Consider the following 12,435-nt stretch of genomic DNA (forward strand, 5'->3'; position numbering starts at 1 on the left):
CTGAAAGACTCATTCAATGCTGCTGGGTCTAGGCAGACCATATTACAGAGTCCGTTCTATGCAGAATTTGGTCTTGTACATCATGAACTCAGTACAGCGGTATTCACTCAGCAATACTTGGCTTAACCAAAATTTTTGGATCTACTTTTGAAGCTTGTCAAAGGAAGCCCAAATGAACGAAACCCTGAGACAGATGGCTAAGCCCTCCACGAACTGACAGGGAGGCACCATGAATTTGACAACGTCAGATGACCACTCAAAATGGAGGCTCTTGAGGCACATTGGTAGTGTTCCTATTTCCGGACCAAGTGGCCTTGGGCTTAGTCTCACCTGCTCCACAGGCATGTAGTAACCAACAAGGGCTCTTGTGCTGTCGTGCTCGTGTCAATAACAATGAGCCACGAGGCCTGGCTTCAACACCCACCTGCTACAGTGTATGCGTTAACATGTGTGAACAAGTTCGATTAGAAAAACATCTTGCTACTCAAAATGAACAGCTTTGCACATCATGTCTAAACAAATTCAGACACACCGCCGACCCCACCCATTGATTCTTTCACTGATGTCAAAGTATCCAAATGGTTGGTATCTGGCTAAAATGGTGCTCTTCTACGGTCAATGATTACTACTGCACAACACTGATCTTTGGGACCACTGGTAATCTCGGATCTAAATGGTCATTTTAACAAATTAATTTCATCAGAGTCCATCGCAGAAAAAGATCTTAACTTTCATCATAACTCAGTCATTTGAATTACCATTAAGCTGCAGCGTTAACAATTTATTCTGGCAGCTATGTGATCTATTTATAGAGATGTTTCACTTTGAACCCCAAATTACAAGAGAAAGCAGCGAAGTTGCCAAAGGCACTTGTGCTGATCCAAATGAATCCATCTATTGCAATCTCATTTCTCTGTACTGTGAGGTATTGCAGTGAAGCAAACGTAATCCGAATAGTTTGCAGTGCATTCATGTTAACTTTGCAATTCAACTGACATGAACAACCACATCCCTCTGAATACAAACTTATCAAAAGACATTCTGAATTTAGTTTTCCGATCAAACTGGTTAACTTCACACCTTGCCACATTGTATTCCTTCTGCTGCAATTTCTGCCCATTTATCAAAACTGTCTGCAGCCTCTTTTCATTCTCACAACCACAGATGAAGAGTCAGAGATGGAGCAGTTGAAGATGAAGAGAAGGACAGAAAGTGGAAACAAGTTCAATAAACTTTTCCAGTTGGTGACAATAGCAAGCATCAGCTTTGATGGATTGGAATAAGAAATTCAAGAGACATGGCTGGAATAATGTCTGCTACACATCTCAATTTAAAAAAAACACAGCATTTTGGGGTTCCGTGCAAGCATTCATAGCAATGCCTTCATTGCACAGGAAGTGAGTTGCATTACATCAGATGAAGTTGAAATACAGGCTGTTGAGAGTAAGGTCATGTTCAGCAAGGGAACACAGGTGTGATAAATGGCGATTGGTTGGGCAGCCATTGGAGGGAGCGGCAGAGAGCTCCAATACTGTCCTGGTGAGGGACGGAATACAGACGGATTAGATGTCCATGAATCAGATTTACACTACAGGAATAGCACACTATAATCTTTCAGAGATATATTTAAAGTAAATTCCCAAACTGCCTTTTGGAGCCAAACAGAACATGCTTTCACCACCGCACCGATAAAAACACTGCCCCACAATTATTTCCCCTTGCCTTATGAATTAAAACCACTGTTTTTGCATCATAAATATAAATCTTACTGAACATTTCTTTCTCTGCACTTTCATCCTCCAGAAACTGACTGTGAAGATTCTGGGCCCGTTTTTCAGGGTCTGACCCCGGCGCTGTCTGCTTTAGGTATGTGAGGACTTTATTTAGGCAAGCATAACTTGAGCCTTGTCGGAAGTCTTCAGGGTGCTGATTCAACCAGAATTTCAGGATTTCAGCAATAGCACTGGAAATGAAGTCAGAGTTAATACTGTTCATCAGGGAAGCAAAACTCTTGGGAAAAAAAACCTTCAAATTATACAAATATAAATGCAACAGATTAAATTTGGAATACAGAGTCAATGTGATGGCACAGAAGAAGATGAACTGCTCTCTTGAATTGCTGCAGTGCACACGGCAATGGTAAACCTGCCATGCCATCAGCTAAGGAGCGTGGCACGTGGACCCAGTGACAAAGGAATGACTGTCCAATTGAGAATTGTGCTGGTCATGGATAGAAACTATATGTTGGCCATGTTTCCAAGTTTTCTTCTTTGTAGATTGCACAGATATACTTAAGGCTCATTGCAAAATGATTTCACCTGCATCTGAGGATACTTATTACACCAGCAGGATTTCCTGGCATTTCGATGCTGCTTTTCCACCAGTAAGGAGAAAGTGAGTTGAAAAAATAACGTTGTAAAAGTCAAAGAGACAAATCAAATGAACAAAGAAAAACACCAAGATTATGATGATTTGTTTGCCTGTGTTCTGGGAGTTGCATTGCCAATGCTTGGATACCCCAGTAACATGGCAAAGTCGGGTCTAGCTGGGGATGGCTAATGAAATACTCCAAAATACTCAGCTTGCAATTCACTGATTTAACGACCTGGTTAATACTGAGAGGGAACATTGCATTATTTCACAGGCAAATCAATGGTTACTTTTTGGCAACAAGACATCAGCTGCACACAGAAGTCATCACAACACTGAAATAGAACCCCTTGCACAGAAAAAAACTCCTCATGGCACTTCACAGCAGGGGAGCCATACAAAAACTGACATCAAAGGAGGAGATTTTCATACAGGTGACCAAACGTTTGGCCAGAGTGACATTTCGTGAGCATCTTAAAGGTGAGAGATGGTGATGTTAAGAGGAAGGAATTGCACGCCTGCAAAAAAGTATCAAGAGATGCACAGCTCTCAGGATTTGGCAGAACAGGAAAGTTCCAGGCAAAGTTTGGGACCTCAAATAATTCCAGACAGTAGCAAAGTGAGAACATGAGGGATGTGAGCACAAGAACTTAAAGGTTTTTTTTTAAAAATCTAATGTTCAGGCGTTGGTCAACCAGGAGACAATGTGGGTCAGCAAACATTGGGGTGATGTGTTTGTTGTGAATTAGGAGATGGACTGAGTTGCAAATATGGCCGATGATGGGATAAGCAGGAGAAGCCTTTGACATGTCTTGAATTAGCATTCCCAACATATATGGAACAATTTACACTCAGAATGCGGTTCTAGTTTTTCATGAGCTATTTCCTTATCTACAGCTCTACACCGCTGACTACATCCAACTGAAACAGATGGTTGCTCATTTAAAAGTGTTCATCATCTATCATTACAGCACAGAAATATATTCTGTGAGACATTACACACAGACATTGGGACAATACTTGAATTCAAAAGGAGGCTTTTGTACCAATTAACATGCCCAACCAGCACACTACTTTCATGAGGATTACAACGTCCTCACTCTGGGATCAGACCAATTTAGCTCCCTTTATATATTCCATCCCTACATGTCTCTTGGCAAATTACTAGACAAATACCGTGAAATTAGTCAGGAGCAATTTGCTATCCGCCATCAGAGGTGTTCATCCAAATATGATCAGCTCAGTGTTGGAGAAAAATGTCCAGGTAACCACCAAGCAAGCGGCTTCGATTTCTAAATCTAAGGTTCGTTTACCCAAAAAGACAACTAGCCGGGGGTTAGAGTGAAGTGCAATGCACAAGGCGTCCCAACTGTGTTCTGTTTGTTAGACTAACCAGATGGTTTTCCTGTGCCGCATTTTTCAACAACTGTTAGAGGCTTTCTTCAAACTTCAGTCCAGCTCAGTTGTGATTGCTTACTATTGCATCGGAAGTCAAGGCATTCGCTGAAAATCCTCTCTTCCTCAAATTGATCATTTTTCACAATACAAGACTGCAAAAATTTGCCTTTGTATTTGCTCACAGGTAGTTTCTCTGTGCTTTGCCCCTCAGGCATTGACATTCTTGATGATAAAAACCATAAACAACATCAACTCAAGAAAGCAAAATAAATGAGTCAGCAAACCATTTACAAAAGAAAATAAATCACTGTATATGTTAGATTGGAATCTCAAACTTTGAAGCACCAAGTCCAGGCCAGCACTCAAGTCTATGAGATAAATGTTCTTTGTCCTTCATCAAAAAGCACAGAGTTTAATTGAACAGCAAAACAAACCAGAATAATCCTGTCTTTAACCCCGTGCTTCAAAAGTATTAACCCATGTGAGTCAGAGCAGTAAAACAACGTCAGCAATCTGGGACGGCTCAAAAATTTCACGAGCATTCCTGCTAATCTCCCAACAATGCTGTCGAAGTGCATTTGTGCAATGCTTTCTGCAACCAAATATCCTTGAAAGCACTTACTTCTCATATTTCATCCATGAAAAATCATTTCGCAAAGACATTTGGATTTCATAGATTCAGGAAACAGGAATGCAAGCTCGATTATTGCAAAACATACAACAGCAACAAGGAGTGGGAGGGCACCAATGTCCAAGGACACCACAAACAAACCACACAACAAGTATATGACTGCACTAGAAAGTGGTTTAATTCCATTTCCAACATTCACATGAAGTTTGCAGGATAACTTGTCATGAAGTGGTGTGAAGAGGGAAGTCATTCCTTCAATAATGCATCACTACTGCAAACTCGACAAATGACAATCCTCAGAACTGGAAGGGTTACCGGACCTGAAGTATTATCGCTGTTTTTACATTCACAGATGCTGCCAGAACTGCTGAGCTTTTCCAGCAACTTTGTTTTTGTCCCTGATTTACTGAATCCACAGATTTGTTTCTGTTTTCAGTTTGCTTCTTTCATGTGTTTTTTATGGTCTGGAGTGCTGTTTGCCATCTAGTCTGGGTGACTGGCGTTTTTGTTGAAAAAGTCTCTATATTGTTTTACAGGATGCTCTGGCTCTCCAGCAATTCTTCTCACATTCTTAAATTCCAAATTATAAATACAATTTAACTACATGTTAAATCAAACTTACTTTTTCATGATTGCTTTCTTTTCTGCAGATCTGCATTTGTCCAAATCTGGGAAGCTCGATCTGTGAAAGTGTACGCTTCTGCAATTGATCACAAGCCACAAAACAAAAAGCAAATTAAAATGGTGTTTGGGTCGATAATTGGTTGCCAGCCATTGAAAAAAAAATGAAGTCTCAAAGTGCAGCATTTCAAACCCTGATCAGCTCATTTTAATTTAAACAAGGTCATGCTGCAAATGTAAAACTGCATAAAACAGTGAATCCGTCTTTAAAATTCCCAGGAAATTTACAAGAAATGACCTTGAGGGCCAAAGCAGCTCGCCAGCAGTGGTGGCGGCAGCTGGGAACAGGGAAAAGGACCAGGCGCAAGGAGTGAAGCCACCTCTTCAAAAGCTTACATTTGCTACCAAGTCCAGAAATTTCTGTCTGAGATCAACTCAACACCTTCACATGCAACTGCTGCTTGTGCTTCACTAAGTGCTTCGCATTGCTTCTTCCTCGGGATTAGGGAGAAACTATGCAAATAACTGAGAAGCTGTTTCTTCATCAATGTGCCATGATCTGGAGTGATTTCCGTGTTTTTAATTCTGTGGTATGTCTGACACAGTCACACAGCACAGAAACATTTTCATCTTCATCAAGAGATTTCTGATGATCTAACATATGGCCACCAGCTCTCCAGGGATTCCCTTTTGACATTAATGTGGTGCAAATGAAACATACACATGCTCATGCATTGGATCAAACTCACTTCTTGACTGTCACTTTCTTCTCCTGTGAAATTAAATCCTTGCATTCAATGTTTTCACACCTGCAATTGAACATGAAGAACAATTTACAACACTTCACGCAAACATTTTCATCGACAATTCAATCCATTTGAATGCCCATGAAAACTGAAGATTCGCAATTACAAGCCTTCATCAGATGGTTCTATTAAGCAGGTTACACTCTAGATGGTGAAGATTCCTTAGCATAAAATGTTAGCCCCAAATGGTGCTCCCTAACTTGTATTCAAATTTACTTGCTGCAAATGGCATCTGGCCCCTTTTGAAATTGGCCCTCCTCCAAATCAAAATTATTCAGGATTGCTCATTGTTCTCTTCTATATCCAAACAAAAAATCTTATGATACAGTGATCAGTGTTTCCTTAAATGATCCATGTATGATATTCGATACACTGTGAGTATGCAGACTAATTATGAAGGTGGTACTACAGGTTGAAGATATCGTCAGGTTTCTGAACTTTAAAAATAAGAGCATCGTATGCAAAACAAAAAAGATATGACAAATCTTTACAGAAAACGCTGATTTGCCCTCAACTCTAGTCTTTCCAAACCACACTTCAGGAAGAGATTTGACAGGCTGTACGAAACATTCACAAAAATAGTACCGGAGGTGACAAACTAGACAACATTGTGGAGATAACAAGGTGTAGAGCTGGATGAACACAGCAGACCAAGCACCATCAGAAGAGCAGGAAAGCTGATGTTTTGGGCCAAGACCCTTCTTCAGAAATGGGGGAGAGGACGGGATTCTGAAATAAATAGGGAGCGAGGCAGAGGGAAATAGAAGATGGATAGAGGAGAAGATAGGTGGAGAGGAGACAGACAGGACAAAGAGCTGGGGTTGGAGCCATTAAGGGTTTTGTGGAAAAGGTAGGGCTGCTTGTCTTGGAGAAGACTATGAAGAGATTTTACAAGTGTTCAAAATCATGAGGGATTTGGTGGGACTGGATAAGAACAATCAATATCTTGTGACAGAAGAGTTGAAAAGAAAACGACACCGATTCAACATGTTCAACGAAAAAAAATGGTGAAATGGATTATTTTTTAAACAGCACAGTGAGGAAGTGAGACATTCTGCCTAATAGTGTGGTGAATGCAGCTTCAATTGAGGTCTTCAAAAGGGAACTACAATTTTCTAAATCAATGGTTTGGTACTATTACATAGGACTGAATGTAGGCCGGTTCCTCTTTGAAAGCTATTACAAACATTATCAAATCATTGCCTCTGGGCTGTTACCATGTGATGGTTGTATAACATTGCACAAACGGCCAGCTCCTCAGCTGTTTCCTCGCGTTTTGTCATATTCTGAATAATGATTAATTTAGTCATACATGGAATTAAACTTACTCAGCAATTATTTCGTTTGCTCCTGAGGAACCTCCAAATCCATTTTGTTCACCATTTGTACTCTCAGTTTTTCCAGAACTGCAATTGATGAAAGAGAACAAATTGAGTCATTTCGAACAAGCAAACTCATCCAGAATTAAATCCAACCCAATTTCACAAAAAATATCACTGTCTTGAAAGATGGATTATTCTGACTTCCACAGGATGTCCACATGTCATCATAATGAGGCAGTGCTGGAGTGGGGTTTGGAAGAGACAGAACAGGGCAAAAAGAAGAGCAAGCCATTTCTTCACTGACAGTCAATTCTGGGCTCTGCAAGACCTTGATACTGAAAGACAAGCAAAATCCAATCTAACATTGAAAAGCTTTGCTCATAAAATGTGAGGCTGGATGAACACAGCAGGCCCAGCATCATCTCAGGAGCACAAAAGTTGACGTTTCGGGCCGAGACCCTTCATCTGCTGTGTTCATCCAGCCTCACATTTTATTATCTTGGATTCTCCAGCATCTGCACTTCCCATTATCATTGAAAAGCTTTGAATGCTTTATGCTCATTCAACATTATCTAATTTCTCAAAATCAGCCAAACATTTCAGAACCAGTCAAGCAGTTGCTTCATATCATTGCTATCATCTGGATTGGTGTTCACTGCTCTGTCAATGGGATGCTTTCCAGAGGCAATCCTGACATCATCTTCCACCAACTGCCAACAGTTTCCTTTCACATTATTAGATCCCAAATACTGGGCAACAGGTTTAATCTGACAACAGATCAAACGGACTTGCTAATTGCTCCTTTCGCTTCTGAATAACTTAGGTTTCCACCTAGTTCACAGTGTGGTATGTCAACATTTTCACAGCTGCAACTGGTCATAAAGCACCAGTTAAATCATTTCAAATGTGCACATAATCACAATATTAATTTCTGGCACTTCTTATCAACACTGGGATTTTTGGCTGTGAGAGGGAGCCAGTTGAATGATAGGGAGTAAAGAGTTCAAATAAAGAACCTCTGCACACGGGCAGACGATAAACATCCCAAATGCAAAGTTTTAAGTTTAACGTTCCCATCTCTTCAAAAGAACCTCAAGCTATTTACAGATAATTGACAAGACCTATAACTTGCCTGACATTCAGTTCCTTACTTTTTCTGACCGGCACTGAGTGCCCAAGTTGCTCATTCACTGTTTCCAAGCTCCTGGGTTGGTACCAAAGGCTCTTCACTTACTGTGCTGGCCCTCCTGACTGAAAGCCATGTACCATCACTCACCTAGAAAGTTTGAGTTACAATGAGAGCTGGATAGTCTGATACTTTTGTTCACTGGAGCATAAGAAGTTGAAAGGTGACGTTAAAGAATTTGATAAAATCATGAGGGATACGGATAAAGTGAATGGCAGGCGTCTTTTCTGTCAGCTGGAGGATTTCAAGACTCGGGGGCATATTCTATTTTAAGATGGGAGGAGAAAGATTTTTTAAAATGGCATGAGGAACAATTTTCTGATACAAAGAATGGTTTGTGGGTGGATGGGGTACAGTTACAACATTGAAAAGGTGTTTAAGCTGATCACCAAAAGTCTGCCCTGGTCTTCCCATGTCAACATTATGGTCATGAAAGCACAACAAAGTTTCTACTTGCTTCAAGGCTCAGGAAATTTGGCATGTCCACTAGGATTCTGACTGGTTTTTACAGATGCAAGACAGAAAGCATTCTATCTGAATCACTGCAATTGCCAGAGCATTAACAATTTCTTTTTGCTTCCTTGTGTTCGGAATGAAGCAAGTTTGTCATTAAATATGGTATCAAACTTACATTTTTATGTCATGCTGTTTTCCATCCCCAGTGCAGTTCGAACTGTCCAGGTAACCAGGCGTGCAATTGGTCGGACAAGATTAAGTTTTCTTCTTAAAATTAGCATTTGCTTCCATTTACAATTGTGTGACAGCTGTTTGAATGGCTTAAAGCTCTAGGTTCAGTACTGCACCTTGTGTTCAGCTGCTTTTCTGAAACTGGTCACACTCCAGATAGATGACTGGAATAGATGGTAATTTTGTTTCAGCAAACTGACAGAGCTCGTTTGCAAGAAAGCTGAGCACAGGTAGAGGGAGAGGCAAAGAGTGCAGGAGAGAGAAGGACAAAAGGCTTAAGCCATTTTTTCCCTTGCAGCGTACTTCCAAGAAGTAAACATTTCAGGACCAGGATGTTGAAGGGCAAGCAATTTCTCATTGAAGTGTTGCGGATGATTTCTGTTGACTTAATTGAATATGAGCTCCAATCTCTAGCAATAAAGCAAGCATGAGAGAGGCAAATCATTCCCCCTGATGTGATTGCAATGGTCTGGTGTGCAACGGTGTTTGCTGCATTCCTGCCACTTGATTTCAACAGGAAGCTCCGAAAAAATCCAAACAACATCTCTCCGGCGAGTGCCTTTCACATTTTGCACCCTGATTGAAAGATCATTTATGTTTGCATTGTAACAAAGTTCCCAAAGATCACAACTGGCTGCAAGATGTTAAAAGATTCTGGAGTCTCTGAGATTCAGTATTTTATCACATAACAAACACAGTGGAATCAGCAGATAGCACTCCAGACATTTGGATCCAAAGGATAACCTTTTTTCCCTTATTCAAAGCCTATCATAGATTTCAAGGACACAGTAGCTGGTGATACAGGGAAAAGTCAGAAATGGGAATCCTGTTTTTCATATTCAACACAGGTCATAGGGAAGTAATTCAACATTTCTAATCCAAAAGATGAATGATTTTCGATTGAAACATCTTGTCAGAATGCTATTTTTCTTGAAGAATGAAGGAATAATGCAAATATCAGAGATGCAACAATGTGATTACAATTGCGAGGAATGGAGCTCAATACACTACAGTGTGATGCTTTCACAAGGAATCCTGATGTTCTCCTACAGTAACTGCCATCTCACCTGCAATTGCCTTTCACTTCCTTGCATTCTGAATAAAGTAAAATCTCATTCACATATTGCATTCAACTTACTTTTCGATGACGCCCACCGTTGCTGGAAAACACGCATCTCCACCTCCCTCGCAGCCTGGGTGGTCAACGTTTCCAGAGCTGCAAATGGTCACAAAGTGCTATTAAGTCATTTTAAACAAACATTTATGTTCACAACAAAACAATTTTTTATCCTCTTCAATCGGTGCATCAGCATTTCAAGCCATTGACAGTTGGGCTGGAGCATGGAAGCACAGAAAGGGGGAAAAGCATGTGGCAAACCATTTCTTCAATGCTTTACATCTGTTGTGTTGTCGAGAAAAGTCTCAAATAAACAGCACGGGGCAATTATACAAGTGCAACTAATTGTACAATTTCTCCGGTGAAGAGCTTTGGACACAATATTGACGTAGAGGATTGAATGGGTATTGACTCAGCAATTGCAAAGATTAATGGTGGCAAAGAAAAGCTTGCTGCTGTGCCATCGTTCTGATTTCACCATCAGCTCTTGGGATCGGCCCATTTCATTTATGGGATACTGATCTGGTAACAGCTTCTTGATCAGCCCACATAAACACACTGCCACTCTGGTGGGGCCACTCCTCACAGCAAGAGTGGCTCAGCTCTCAGTCCAAGCAGCAGGGTTCCACCACAATTCACAAAATTGTTCCTGCAAATGTCTTGTTAAAAAACAGCCCCACTAACTAACTTCTACAAAAATTAAACATTTTGGAAGCAGTGTCCAACAGTTTCCGTAATGTGGTCTGGAATCGTATATTCTAAACTGTTCTGGAAAGTATGCAGAAAATCTTAACTGCATAACTTCACAGGAATTCTTGGTTATCAGCAAATGCCGTTATTCCAATTACAATAATGATCGGGAATTAAATTGCACTTGGAATTTAAGCCACTCTTTTGTTTCTTCAGTTGTTCCTGAAGAACTATTGTTTTCATCTTCATTGCAGATTGGATTGGCAAACTCACTCGGCCTACAACTGGTCAAAAGAGATGAATGAAATTATTTAAATATGTATTTGCCTCCATCTAAAATTGCGTGCCAGCTGTTTGAAAGGCTGAAGGTTCTGGATTTAGTATTGCAGCCTGCATTCAGCTGCTTGTGTCAAACTGGTCACACTCCAAATGGGTGACTGCAACATATGATCACTTTATTCTTCAAAACCTTTCAAGGCTGTGGCTAATAATAAGTGTTAGGGAGAGAAATGGGACACCCATTTCTTGCATTTATGCATATTCAAATTTTGGAAAAAACTTCAGAAGCGTGAGGAATAATGCAGATAACACAAAGACAGTAATTCAACTGCAAGAGTCTGGAGCTCTGAACACTGCACTGCTATGTGATGATTTCATGAGAACTCCTAACGATATCTTACAGTATCAAAGATTGTATCACAGTTTGGAAGCAGGTCCTTTGGCCCAACAAGTCTACACCAAGCTTCAGAATATCCAACCCAGACCCATCCAAATCTAGTGCACCGAATCTACACATCCTAAAACACAAGGGACAATTCGGCATGGCCAATTCAGCTCGCCTGCACATCTTTGGACTGTGGCAGGAAAATGGAGTACCGGGAGTGAACCCATGCAGACATGGGGAAAATGTGCAAACTCCACACGGTTAATTGTCAGCGGATTCAAACCGGAGTTTCTGGCACTGTGAGGCAGCAGTGCGAATCACTGAGCCACCAAGCCACCCAATAATTGCGAGCTCCTCAACAATTTCCTTTGTATTTCTCAAATTCAAATGAAGCAAAACCTTCACCACATGCTGTATTCAAACTTACTTTTTCATGATTGATTTTAGAATGCATAGTTTCCCATCTACACTGTCAGCGATCTGCAAATAGTCTGAAATGTGCTATTAAGTAATTTTAAGCAAACTCCTAACTGCACAATAAAAACATCGAATAGACTTGAAAGCAACTGAGTCGGTATTTCCTGCCGTTTTTCAGCTGATTTTGTGCAACAGGTCAAGACACAACTGCAGTATGTGGTGTTTGTTTCCCCAAACCCTTCAATGGTAGTTTGCAGGATAAGACAGAGAGACTGGCACATGGAAGTTACAAGAGAGAGAGCAAGATGCAACAAATCCATTTCTTCAACACTTTCTATTTGTTGCAAAGTCCAGAAATATTTCAAATAAAGAGCTCCAGTCCCAAATGTAGAAGGGCAACCAAATTTCCAATGAAGAACTTCTGATATTGTCTCTACACACAGGGCTGAATTGTCGAATTCAACTGGCCTTGGCCTGAGACATGAGATTCTTCACAACGTGGAGTGGAATTCGGGAGGAAAACCAA

The sequence above is a fragment of the Stegostoma tigrinum genome, chromosome 8 (assembly GCF_030684315.1).
Source record: "Stegostoma tigrinum isolate sSteTig4 chromosome 8, sSteTig4.hap1, whole genome shotgun sequence".
Classification (NCBI taxonomy): domain Eukaryota; kingdom Metazoa; phylum Chordata; class Chondrichthyes; order Orectolobiformes; family Stegostomatidae; genus Stegostoma; species Stegostoma tigrinum.